This window comes from Oncorhynchus mykiss, chromosome 17, assembly GCF_057628025.1.
Source record: "Oncorhynchus mykiss isolate SJ-2025 chromosome 17, ASM5762802v1, whole genome shotgun sequence".
In the NCBI taxonomy this organism is placed as follows: Eukaryota; Metazoa; Chordata; class Actinopteri; order Salmoniformes; family Salmonidae; genus Oncorhynchus; species Oncorhynchus mykiss.
Genome location: NC_143038.1, coordinates 77,251,421 through 77,265,763, shown reverse-complemented (window position 1 = coordinate 77,265,763; position 14,343 = coordinate 77,251,421).

Here is a 14,343-nt window from a genome sequence, read left to right as displayed (position 1 = left end):
AAGATTAACTTAGAAAAGTACAAGTAGATCTTTGATGAAAAACTGCTCCAGAGTGCCCAGGGCCTCAGACTGGGGCGAAGGTTCACCAGACAGCGACCCTAAACACACAGCCAAGACAATGCAGGAGTTGCTTAGGGACAAGTCTCTGAATGTCCTTGAGTGGTCCAGCCAGAGCCCAGACTTGAACCTGATTGAACATCTCTGGAGAGACCTGAAAATAGCTGTGAAGCAACACTCCCCAACCTGATAGAGCTTGAGAGGATCTGCAGAGAAGAATGGGAGAAACTCCCCAAATACAGGTGTGCCAAGCTTGTAGCGTCAAACCCAAGAAGACTCGAGGTTGTAATTGGTTAAATCACATTATCTGATGTAACAATCTACAGTGAAGAGAACTGGTGATCAGCAGATGATGGGAGAGGTGATGAAACTGCCATTCCAAAGAAACATACAATCAGTTCAGGAAATACTTGTAGAGCTGTGGGAGGACTGTTTGCAAGACCAAACTGTCATTCATCTCCTCATGAGGCATCAAATTGAAATTCAGCATAATGTCTAATCCCTCAAGAGGGATAGAGATCACGAGATACAGTTCTGCTAGAATGACACACGTAGGCAAATTAATTATGTTTCTCTCCATATAGAATCATATACAGGAAGAAGCCCAGGCACCACACGTTGTTGTCTGTAATTGTTTTTTAATTATTATACCCTATTGTAGAGTTTGAACAACAGTTGAACCATGCCAGCATAACATCACCATTAGGGTAGACTAGTTCAGATCAAATCACATTTTTGGTTCATATACACATTTTTAGCCGATATTATTGCAGGTGTAGCGAAATGCTTGAACATGCGTACATGTGTATAGGCACATAGATGTACATTACAGGCCTCTCTCATCTTTTTAAGTGGGCAAACTTGCACAATTGGTGGCTGACTAAATACTTTTTTGCCCCACTGTAGATGTACCTAGGTACAGTAAGTTGGCAGACAATATTTAGCTACAGCATGCTTAGGCAAATATTTTTTTAAGTAAAATCAGATTTAGAGATTTTAAACAAATTGTTATATTGTTGTTTCCCCTCACTGTTTGCTGGTAAATTTAGCTAGCTAGCTTGCTGGATATGCAAAATTGTTATTTTGTGTCATGCATTGTGTCATGCATATTATTTTGTGAGATTAAAATGCATCCACGGTCATAATCATAACCAATGTCAACCCTACAAAGCTAGCTAGTAAAATTATTTACAGTGGCTTATGTTACATAGCTAGCCAGTAAAATTATGTACAGTTGCTGACGTTACACATTTGCAAACAAGTTACAAATGTGAGTTGTGGTGCATAACAAGTAAGCAGGTGCCTGGCTAACTAAGTAAAGCCAACTTCATTCATGTGTTAATGTTCGCTGGTAAACCTAGCATTAGGTGGCTGGTTGTAGCTTGCTGTTTAGTAGCCATATCTACGACTAAAAAGAGAAGAGGTTTTACAATCGAGATACAAAAGTTCTGATTGTACAACATATTCTATTTTTAGTCATAGATATGGCTACTAGTAGTTGTTTAGCTAGCTACCTACCTAGCTAGCTGGATAGTTAGCAAAGAGAAAATTATTGATTATCCCCCACTAACACAGTAGTATGTTAGCCACCAATACACAACATGTTTTCAGTAGATAAACTTAAGTTGCCCTCTTGGTGCTCGCATCGGCTGTAGTGGGGCTTACAATTGGCTCATTCATCCCCTTCCTCTCCCCTGTAACTATTCCCCAGGTCGTTGCTGTAAATGAGAACGTGTTCTCAGTCAACTTACACGGTAAAATAACGAATAAATAAATAATGTTAGCTAAATCCAACTCTTTGTTTCAAATCCTCTTTGTTATATTCAGGTTTAATGTCACGATGTAGCTAATAGATGCTCGTCAAATTCATGTTGACGAGAGGAATCACTTGAAGCCATTGCGTCTGATCAGTGCTTTCAGTTTTGCCAAAAGGTTTGTTGTTTGTGTCCTCCACCTTCATCCTCTTAATGATTAGCCACTTATTTTTTAATTTACTCCTAAAATGACATACCCAAATCTAACTACCTGTAGCTCAGGACCTGAAAAGCAAGGATATGCATATTCTTGGTGCCATTTGAAAGGAAACACTTTGAAGTTTATGGAAATGTGAAAGGAATATAACACAATAGATCTGGTAATAGATAATACGAAGAATAAAATCAACCGTTCTTTAAATTTTTTTGTACCATCATCTTTGAAATGCAAGAGAAAGGCCATAATGTATTATTCCAACCCAGGTGCAATTTTTGGCCACTAGATGGCATCAGTGTATGTGAAAAGTTTTAGACTGATCCAATGAACCATTGCATTTCTGTTCAAAATGTTGTATCAAGTCTGCCCAAATGTGCTCATTTGTTTATTAATAACTTTTCATGTTCAAAATGTTGCACTCTCCTCAAAAAAATAGCATGGTAGTCTTTCACTGTAATAGCTACTGTAAATTGGACAGTACAGTTAGATTAACAATAAGTTTAGCTTTCTGCCAATATCAGATATGTCTATGTCCTGGGAAATGTTCTTGTTACTTACAACCCCATGCTAATCGCATTAGCCTACGTTAGCTCAACTGTCCCGTGGAAGGAACACCGATCCCGAAGTAGAACGTTAAAAAAAAGCCCGCCTTTGGGGAGGGACGTGGGCCAGAGCATGAAGCACCGCCCAACACAAGTTGTAGTCTTTCAGAGAATGGAAAAAATGTGTCTGCTTGTATATTTAGCAATGAATCCACCGATAGGATCATCGCTGAAAGAGATGTCAGGAGAGAGGGGGAAAGAGATGTGAAGAGAGAGGGGAAAGAGATGTGAGGAGAGGGGGAAAGAGAGATGTGAGGAGAGAGAGGGAAAGAGGGATGTGAGGAGAGAGAGGGAAAGAGAGATGTGAGGGGAGAGAAGGAAAGAGGGATGTGAGGAGAGAAGGAAAGAGGGATGTGAGGAGAGAGGGAAAGAGAGATGTGAGGAGAGAGAGGGAAAGAGAGATGTGAGGAGAGTTGGGAAAGAGAGATGTGAGGAGGCTGATGTATTGTTCCCACTCTCCAACTATGCCGCAACTTTGCCAGAAAGCTTCTCAAGTCAGTCTTCAGAGCTTGTTTCTCTGTGACAAACTGGCACGTCTCCCTGGTCTCTGGTGACCAGAATGTTCTACAGCTGTATTTCTCCTTTAAGTATTGTACATTTTGTCTATTACTCAAGACAAGTACTGGCACTTTTGACTGAGGAGGACTCTTTGTTCTTCCTGGATAGTTGTTGGCTGATCTGTAAAGTGGTTTTAAGTTAAGTCCTAGACACACCAGTTTAAACCTGGTCAATACCAATAGATTACCCAGTGTTATCAGTGGTCCGAGGTTTTCAGATACAGTCAGAGGTATGTTTTCACCAGATCAACAGGTCAATGTGATTTTTGTTTACTGGAGAGGTTTGTGTGAGATTAAATCTAATGTTATTTGTCACATGCTTTGTAAGCAACAGGTGTCGACTAACAGTGAAATGCTTAAACTAACAATTAAATATCGATTATTGTTATTTCCATGTGGTTTAATTAGAGAGGGTTTGGAATGACTTCATTCCCACAAAAACCAAACGGGACGGGCCCTGAGGTCCCGGCCCTGAGCGACGGGCCCTGAGGGACGGGCCCCAATGTTCTTCAGGTGTCCACAGTTGTGGCTGTGCTATCTACAATCGATGAAGTTTTAACGCACAGTACTGGATACTGGATGGATAAGTAGTAATTACATGCCAACATGGATTGTTCCAGCCAGCATTAGTCCACATAAAGTAGAGATGATCTGTTTGGGGACTGGAGTGCATTGTTCAGGCGAGACAAAGTACCACAGAAATCGGGACAACATGACAAATTATTATTTTGTAGACACACACACACAAACACACACACACACACACACACACACACACACACACACACACACACACACACACACACACACACACACACACACACACACACACACACACACACACACACACACACACACACACACACACACACAGAGACACACAAAAACACACATACACAAACACGCAGGCACACACACACACACACACACACACACACAGAGACACACAAAACACACATACACAAACACGCAGGCACACACACACACACAGGCAGTGTGACAAAGTGAACGTAATCAGACTGGAAAACCAATTTAAAAGAGCAGTAATATAAATCAAACTGGATTTCCTCCATCACAGAGCTCTCTTCTCATAGACTGTGTCCCAAATGGCACCCTATTCCCTACCAAATGGCACCCTATTCCCTCCCAAATGGCACCCTATTCCCTCCCAAATGGCACCCTATTCCCTACCAAATGGCACCCTATTCCCTACCAAATGGCACCCTATTCCCTCCCAAATGGCACCCTATTCCCTACCAAATGGCACCCTATTCCCTACCAAATGGCACCCTATTCCCTCCCAAATGGCACCCTATTCCCTACCAAATGGCACCCTATTCCCTACCAAATGGCACCCTATTCCCTCCCAAATGGCACCCTATTCCCTCCCAAATGGCACCCTATTCCCTACCAAATGGCACCCTATTCCCTACCAAATGGCACCCTATTCCCTCCCAAATGGCACCCTATTCCCTCCCAAATGGCACCCTAATCCCTACCAAAAGTAGTGCACTGGTCAAAAATAGTGTCATAGTCGTATTGCCTGACGACCCAAACTACTTGCTCCAGCCAAATACTACTCTTCTCCGCAATGAGTCTGGATCTGAGTACCTCCCCTATGATTTCTAGAATGGAAACACATTCTAGACCGTCTGATTGGTCCCAGAAACCGAGGTGTTGGGCCAGAACATAGGCAAAGAAAGTTTAGTTTGGTTCATTGGCACCATCTACAGGTGATATGAGACTACTACTGTCCTCTCCGTTTCCTACAGTATCTTCCTACTGAACCTATCATTCTGTAGTCAAAGACATTAAGTAATAGCGATAGAACAGAGTATGTACTGCGATCCCCACAATGTTGGAGGCTCTTCCGTTTCGTCACCACGATGCTGGAGGCTCCTCTCCTCCGATTCATCAATGAAACAAAACAATAATAAACGATCACCACGACGCTGGAGGCTTATCTCCTCAGTTTCATCAACGAAACAAAAACTAACTCTCTGGGGGCAAACAGTACCGGTGTTTCCCCTTACTCAGATTTGAGCTTACAGGTGAAATAGGGCAAAGATGGTGTGGACAGAGATGTTCGCCTCGCTCGAGTCCTTAGGAAACTATGCAGTATTTTGTTTTTACAGCCGGGAAGAACTATTGCATGTATTATTTCTTACATTGTTACCCCAGGAAATCGTAAGTCTTATTATATACAGCTGGGAAGAACTATTGGAGGAAATACGGAATACGACTTTTCCATATGGATCCTCTGTTTGGACCACCACCTAGGACATAGGATCTAATACCAGAAGCCAACCTAAGACAATGGCGCCGCAGAAGGGGCAGACGGAGTGGCCTCCTGGTGAGGCTTCGTAGACGTGCACATCGCCCACCGCTCCCGATTATACTACTCGCCAATGTCCAGTCTCTTGACATCAATGTAGACAAAATTCGAGCAAGGGTTGCCTTCCAGAGAGACATCAGAGATTGTAACATTCGTTGTTTCATGGAAACATGGCTCTCTCTGGATATGTTGTTGGAATCAGCCACCGGGCTTCTCCATGAATCGTGCTGACAGAGATAAACACCTGTCTGACAAGAGGAAGGGCAGAGGTGTATGCTTTATGGTGTAATCATAACAACATACAAGAACTCAAGTCCTTCTGCTCACCCGACCTAGAGTTCCTCACAATCAAATGCCGGCCATATTACTTTCCAAGAGAATTATTGTCAATTATCGTCACAGCGGTGGACATTCCCCCTCAAGCAGACACCAAGGTGGCCCTCAAGGAACTTTTTCTGGACTCTATGTAAACAGGAAACCATATATCCTGAGGCTGCATCTATTGTAGCTGGGGATTTTAACAAAGCAAATTTGAGAACAAGGCTACCTAAATACTATCAGCATACTGATTACACTACGCGTGGGGGTAATACACTCGATCACTGCTACTCTTACTTCAGCGATGCATACAAAGCCCTCCTCTGCCCTCCCTTTGGCAAACCCGACCACGACGCCATCTTGCTCCTACCCTCTTATAGGCAGAAACTCAAACAGGATGTACCAGTGACTAGAACCGAACAATTCAATGCTGGTCTGACCAATCAGAATCCAAACTTCAAGATTGTTTTATCACGTGGACTGGAATATTTTCCGGTCAGCCTCAGAGAAAATAATCGACCTATTTATGTATTTTTATTTTACTTAACCTTTATTTAACTAGACAAGTCAGTTAACAACACATTCTTATTCACAATGACGGCCTAGGAACAGTGGGTTTACTGCCTTGTTTCAGGGGCAGAATGACAGATTTTTACCTTGTCAGCTCAGGGATTCGATCTAGCAAACCTTTCGGTTACTGGCGCAACACTAACCACTAGGCTACCTGCCGCAAAATACGCTGACTCTGTGAGTGAATTTATGAGTAAGTGCATTGGAGATGTTGTACCGACTGTGACTATTAAAACCTACCCTAACCAGAAACCATGGATGGATGCGACATTCGAGCAGAAGTGAAAGAGTGAACCAACACATTTAACCATGGAAAGAGGTCTGGGAATATGACTGAATATAAACAGTGTAGTTATCCCCTCCGTAAGGTAATCAAACAGGCGAAATGCCAGTACAGGGACAAAGTGGAGTCGCAATTCAACGGCTCAGACACGAGACGTATGTGGCAGGGTCTACAGGAAATCACGGACAACAAAAAGAAAGCCAACCACATCACAGACACCGACGACACGCTTCCAGACAAACTAAACACCTTCTTGCCCACTTTGAGGATAATAGAGTGCCACCCTCGCTGCCCGCTAACAAGAACTAGCCCCCCCCCCCCTCTCCTTCTCTGTGGCCAATGTGAGTAAAACATTTAAACATGTTAACCCTCGCAAGGCTGCTGGCCCAGACGGTATCCCTATCCGGGTCCTCAAAGCATGCGCAGACCAGCTGGCTGGTGTGTTTACGGACATATTCAATCACTCCATATCCCAGTCTGCTGTCCCAACATGCTTCAAGATGGCCATCATTGTTCTTGCACCCAAGAAGTCAAAGATAACTGAACTAAATGACTACCGCCACGTAGCACTCACTTCTGTCATCATGAAGTGCTCTGAGAGACTAGTCAAGGATCATATCACCTCCACCTTAGTGGCCACCCTAGGCCCACTTCAGTTGGCATACCGCCCTAACAAGTCCACAGACGATGAACACACGCTGCAACAGCGAATCACAGCGAATTTTATGGACTTAGCACCACTAGTCTTATTTATCTAACAGATTTGTGAAGTGAGCAATGTTAAGAAATAAATATACAAGGGGACCAAACACTAAATGCTACAAGAAAGGTAAAAAAAACACACAAAAAGGTATTGAAGTAAAATCAGGGACGTGTTCACTGTCGACTCATTGAGAAGAGATAGAAGAGTTGGTATTCATAAAAAATAAATCCTGTGTGCTGAGGAAATGGTGCTGAGGACGTAGTTGTTACTGAAGTCCACCACCAGAAGGCGCTATAGGATGCTTGTGATGGTGATAGATCTGACAGGATATAGGATAGATATCAGCAATATGGTCCAAGCTTCCCCTTGCCATCTGATAGGCTGGGGCCAGAAACTGTCTGCCATGTTGCTTCCCCCTATCCAGTCCTTAGAGATGGACCACAGTGCCAGGAAACAGACCTGACAGTGGGACATACAACAGATATGGTGCAACAAGACATTGAAACAGATTGTCACTCAGTCTGTCGTCCAGCATCTCAGCTGTGATGAGACCAGGGAGGATATTGGACAGACCTGTGTGTGTGTGTGTGTGTGTGTGTGTGTGTGTGTGTGTGTGTGTGTGTGTGTGTGTGTGTGTGTGTGTGTGTGTGTGTGTGCGCGTGTGTGTGTGTGTGTGTGTGTGTGTTTACGTATGCTTGTGTGCTTGATCATGCATGTGGATGTTACCTTCTCCTGTTGTTACCCAGCTGTACCCCCGTGTGTAACACATATGGAATCATGTAGTAACCAAAAAAGTATTTTAGATTTTCCGGGACAAGTCTCTGAATGTCCATGAGTGGCCCAGCCAGAGCCCGGACTCCGGGGCAGGTTGGCAGGTATCTGGGTCAGCTGGTTGTAGGACAGGCAACAGCAGCTCCAGGACGTCCCGGGGCAGGTTGGCAGGTATCTGGGTCAGCTGGTTGTAGGACAGGCAACAGCAGCTCCAGGACGATCCGGGGCAGGTTGGCAGGTATCTGGGTCAGCTGGTTGTAGGACAGGAAGCAGCAGCTCCAGGACGTTCCGGGGCAGGTTGGCAGGGATCTGGGTCAGCTGGTTGTAGGACAGGCAACAGCAACTGCAGCTGTTCCATGTTAAAGAAGGCCTTGGGATGGATTTTAGAGATCTTGTTGCTCACTAGGAACATCATGGGAAACATGGGAAAGATATTCAGCAACCCCTGGAGGACAACGGACTTTGTTTAGGAAAAAAATTTGGCGATAAACTAAAAGGGGTCGTCTTTATTTTCAAAGTCCGGGTGAAGCAACATCCAGAGTCATGTTTCTTTTTCTTAGGCAACATTTCTTGGCGAGGTGGTCTGACCTACCTTTACAATTACAGTTGAATCATATAGCCTTCGACAGGGTGTTTTAGCCTGTATAGACCGATGGATCTACAGGTTAACAACGCTGGTTCAGTTTTTCATTCCGTCAAAAAGGAGACTTTCGATAAAGCACTGCTTGGCTCAGGCATTCCTTCGTGTAGTTGACTGCAAGCTGTGACCGCAGAGCACAATCAAAGGTCTCCGTCTGATGAACAGATGTTAGTGGTTTGTTTTCTCTGTTGTCCACACATCTCTCCCTCAGCTGTTACAGTGTTAGACTGGGTCATGTAGAACAGTGTCCATATCAGGACACAACCATGGAAGTTCTGAATCTGTCCTAATATGGACACTGTGTTTCATAGAGGCCTATGGGGGAAATGGGTGTTTGAAGGTGATTCGGACTCGGGGGAAAAAGTCTGCGTTTACACAGGCAGCCCAATTCTGATAATTTATTGGCAAAAGATCTGGGCCCGGTTCACCAAAATCATTCTAACAATGACCTTTGCATGAAGATGCTTTTGGGAAAAACAAATTGGGCTGCCTGTGCATACGCAGCCAAAGTCAGTCACTCTAGTCCAGGGCCGACCAAACTGTGGCCTTCAGGGCAAACTGGGACGTGTGGGCCAAACTGGGGCCTTACTGCGCCTATTCATTCAAAGGTTTTTCTTTATTTTTTACATTGTAGAATAATAGTGAAGATGTCAAAACTATTAAATAACACATGGAATCATGTAGTAACCAAAAAAGTGTTAAACAAATCAAAATATATTCTAGATTCTTCAAAACCTTTGCCTTGATGACAGCTTTGCACACTCTTGGCATTCTCTCAACCAGCTTCATGAGGAATGCTTCCCAACAGTCTTGAAGGAGTTCCCACATATGCTGAGTACTTGTTGGCTGCTTTTCCTTCACATTCAATATTTTCTTTCCTTTGACTCTATGCTCCGCCCATGTCATTCGACTGTCAAAGCCCCCAGGAACCAAACCCCTCCCACCCTCTCCATATTCCTTCCTTCCAACTTCAGGTATATTTCCTTCTAGAAAAAAACACAGTCTGTGTTTTCTCAACTAAAAACTTGAAGCCCCACCTGAGGGACTACTGCTCAACTTCACTGATTAAATCTTGAATTCTCCTGACTGTATGAGTAATATTTCTCCCTCTTCCACAGTGCCCTTGTCTTCCGCAAACAATGACCTCCCAATATCAGGTCTCACCCTTAGGAATACATTGCCAATCATAATGGACAACAAAAAATAAAAAATGACACTTCCCTGGGGGGCACCATTATCTACCTCATCCCTTTCTGACTTAGAGCTCCCCACCCTCACTTGAATTGATCGCCCAAAAAGAAAATCCTTTATCCAGTTAAAAACCCTTCCTCCAACTCCCATGCTATTCACCTTGATAAGTCGGCCTTCCTTCCACAACATACCCTAGGCCTTCTCTACATAAAAACACAGCTACCACCACCTCATTTGCATGGCCGTATGACTGTGTTAATTATCGTAGGCTACCCATACTATTAAGGCAATCAGGTGAACAGGGTACAGCTGTCAGACGACGTCGTGAACAGGTTGACTAGACACCTTGAGGCACGGTGTGTAACGGTCTTCTGTATGTGAAGGAGAGTCGGACCAAAATGTGGCGTGTCTATTGCAATCCATGTTTAATGAAGGAACACACTAAACACAAACACTATCAAAACAATAAACTTAACGAAAACCGAAACAGCCTATACTTGTGTAACCTAACACAGAACAATGACACTAAGGACAATCACCCACGACAAACTCAAAGAATATGGCTGCCTAAATATGGTTCCCAATCAGAGACAACGATAAACACCTGCCTCTGATTGAGAACCACTTCAGACAGCCATAGACTTAGCTAGAACACCCCACTAGCTACAATCTCCATACATACACACCACCTACAAAAACCCATGCCACACCCTGGCCTGACCAAATAAATAAAGATAAACACAAAATACTTCGACCAGGGTGTGACACGGTGGCTAATGGCATGGTGGAAAACTCTCTAGAAACAAGCCCTGCACAGTAATTAGGACATCAAATTCATCATATTAATATAATAAACATTTACATTTGGATATTGACATCCATGTGTGATATAAATAAAAGACCATGTTAAATTACATTTATTATAGGTGCTAGCACTTCTATTTATGTTGATTGCATGGCGTTGAAACAATGACGTTGATCCAAACATATACCATTTTACTATACTATCATCGTTGAAATGAGGTCAAATAAATGGTGAAATATTACATCATTTCAACCATCCAATATACAGTATATATGATGAAAAACAGACATTGGTTAAACAGTGAGAATATGCTAAAACGTCAACATCGTAAATATGATGACGTGGATCTGATGTTGCATGTTGAACGTATTTACACAAGTACCACAATAAACAACATTTTTATTTTATTTCACCTTTATTTAAACCAGGTAGGCTAGTTGAGAACACCTTTATTTAACCAGGTAGGCTAGTTGAGAACACCTTTATTTAACCAGGTAGGCTAGTTGAGAACACCTTTATTTAACCAGGTAGGCTAGTTGAGAACACCTTTATTTAACCAGGTAGGCCAGTTGAGAACACCTTTATTTAACCAGGTAGGCTAGTTGAGAACACCTTTATTTAACCAGGTAGGCTAGTTGAGAACACCTTTATTTAACCAGGTAGGCAAGTTGAGAACACCTTTATTTAACCAGGTAGGCAAGTTGAGAACACCTTTATTTAACCAGGTAGGCAAGTTGAGAACACCTTTATTTAACCAGGTAGGCTAGTTGAGAACACCTTTATTTAACCAGGTAGGCTAGTTGAGAACACCTTTATTTAACCAGGTAGGCTAGTTGAGAACACCTTTATTTAACCAGGTAGGCCAGTTGAGAACACCTTTATTTAACCAGGTAGGCTAGTTGAGAACACCTTTATTTAACCAGGTAGGCTAGTTGAGAACACCTTTATTTAACCAGGTAGGCAAGTTGAGAACACCTTTATTTAACCAGGTAGGCAAGTTGAGAACACCTTTATTTAACCAGGTAGGCAAGTTGAGAACACCTTTATTTAACCAGGTAGGCAAGTTGAGAACACCTTTATTTAACCAGGTAGGCAAGTTGAGAACAAGTTCTCATTTACAACTGCGACCTGGCCAAGAATAAAGCAAAGCAGTTCGACACAAACAACAACACAGAGTTACACATGGAATAAACAAACATACAATCAATAACACAGTAGAAAAATCTATATACAGAATATTCAAATAAGGTAATATTAGGGAGGTAAGGCAATAAATAGGCCATGTTGGCGAAGTAAATTACAATATAGCAATTAAACACTGGAATGGTAGATGTGCAGGGGATGAATGTGCAGGTTGAAGTACTTGGGTGCAAAGGAGCAAGATAAATAAGTAAATAAATACAGTATGGGGATTAGGTAGATTGGAGGGGCAATTTACAGATGAGCTATGTACAGGTGCAGTGATCTGTGAGCTGCTCTGACAGCTGGTGCTTAAAGCTAGTGAGGGAGGTAAGAGTCTCCAGCTTCAGATATTTTTGCAGTTCGTTCCAGTCATTGGCAGCAGAGAACTGGAAGGAAAGGCAGCCAAAGGAGGAATTGGCTTTGGGGGTGACCAGTGAAATATACCTGCTGGAGCGCGTGCTATGGGTGGGTGCTGCTATGGTGACCAGTGAGATGAGATAATGCGGGGCTTTACCTAGAAGAGACTTGTAGATGACCTGGAGCCAGTGGGCTTGGCGACAAGTATGAAGCGAGGGCCAGCCAACGAGAGCATACAGTTCACAGTGGTGGGTAGTATATGGGGCTTTGGTGACAAAACGGATGGCACTGTGATAGACTGCATCCAATTTGTTGAGTAGAGTGTTGGAGGCCATTTTGTAAAGACATCGCCGAAGTCGAGGATCGGTAGGATGGTCAGTTTTACAAGGGTATTTTTGGCAGCATGAGTGAAGGATGCTTTGTTGCGAAATAGGAAGCCGATTCTAGATTTAATTTTGGATCGGATATATTTAATGTGAGTCTAGAAGGAGAGTTTACAGTCTAACCAGACATTTAGGTATTTGTAGTTGTCCACATATTCTAAGTCAGAACCGTCCAGAGTAGTGATGCTGGATGGGCGGGCAGGTGCAGGCAGCGATCGGTTGAAGAGCATGCATTAAGTTTGACTTGCATTTAAGAGCAGTTGGAGGCCATGGAAGGACAGTTGTATGGCATTGAAGCTCATCTGGAGGTTAGTTAACACAGTGTCCATGAAGGGCCAGAAGTATACAGAATGGTGTCATTTGCGTAGAGGTGGATCAGAGACTCACCAGCAGCAAGAGCGACCTCATTGATGTATACAGAGAAGAGAGTCGGCCCGAGAATTGAACCCTGTGGCACCCCCATAGAGACTGCCAGAGGTCCGGACAACAGGCCCTCCAATTTGACACACTGAACTCCATCTGAGAAGTAGTTGGTGAACCAGGCGAAGCAATCATTTGAGAAACCAAGGCTGTTGAGTCTGCCAATAAGAATGTTGTGATTGACAGAGTCGAAAGCCTTAGCCAGGTCGATGAATACGGCTGCACAGTAATGTCTCTTATTGATGGCGGTTATGATATCGTTTAGGACCTTGAGCGTGGCTGAGGTGCACCCATGACCACCTCTGAAACCAGATTGCATAGCGGAGAAGGTACGGTGAGAGTCGAAATGGTCAGTAATCTATTTGTTAACTTGGCTTTCGAAGACCTTAGAAAGGCAGGGTAGAATAGATATAGGTCTGTAGCAGTTTGGGTCTAGTGTCTCCCCCTTTGAAGAGGGGGATGACCGCGGCAGCTTTCCAATCTTTGAGGATCTCAGACGATACGAAAGAGAGGTTGAACATGCTAATAATAGGGCTTGCAACAATTTCAGCAGATCATTTTAGTAAGAGAGGGTCCAGATTGTCTAGCCCGGCTGATTTGTAGGGGTCCAGATTTTGCAGCTCTTTCAGAACATCAGCTGTCTGGATTTGGGTGAAGGAGAAGTGGCGGAGGTTTGGGCGAGTTGCTGTGAGGAGCGCAGGGCTGTTGACCAGGGTAGGGGTGGCCAGGTGGAAAGCATGGACAGCCGTAGAAAAATGGTAATTGAAATTCTCAAATATTGTAGATTTATCGGTTGTGACTGTGTTTCCTAGCCTCAGTGCAGTGGACAGCTGGGAGGAGGTGCTGAGATGAGATTGTGTTACAACAGCCATTGTAATACATTGTTTTGATGACTACATTGAAATAAGATTAATGTAGCAATTCTTCATTCTCTCTTCATTCAAAGACTCAATCATATACAATTACTCTTTATGTAGTGTTGTTGTCTTAGGTCTCTCTCTATGTAGTGTTGTTGTCTTAGGTCTCTCTCTATGTAGTGTTGTTGTCATAGGTCTCTCTCTATGTAGTGTTGTCATAGGTCTCTCTTTAAGTAGTGTTGTTGTCTATCTTGTCATGATGTGTGTTTGTCCTATATTTATTTTATTTATTTTTTAATTTTTTATCCCAGCCCCCATCCCCACAGGAGGCCTTTTGCCTT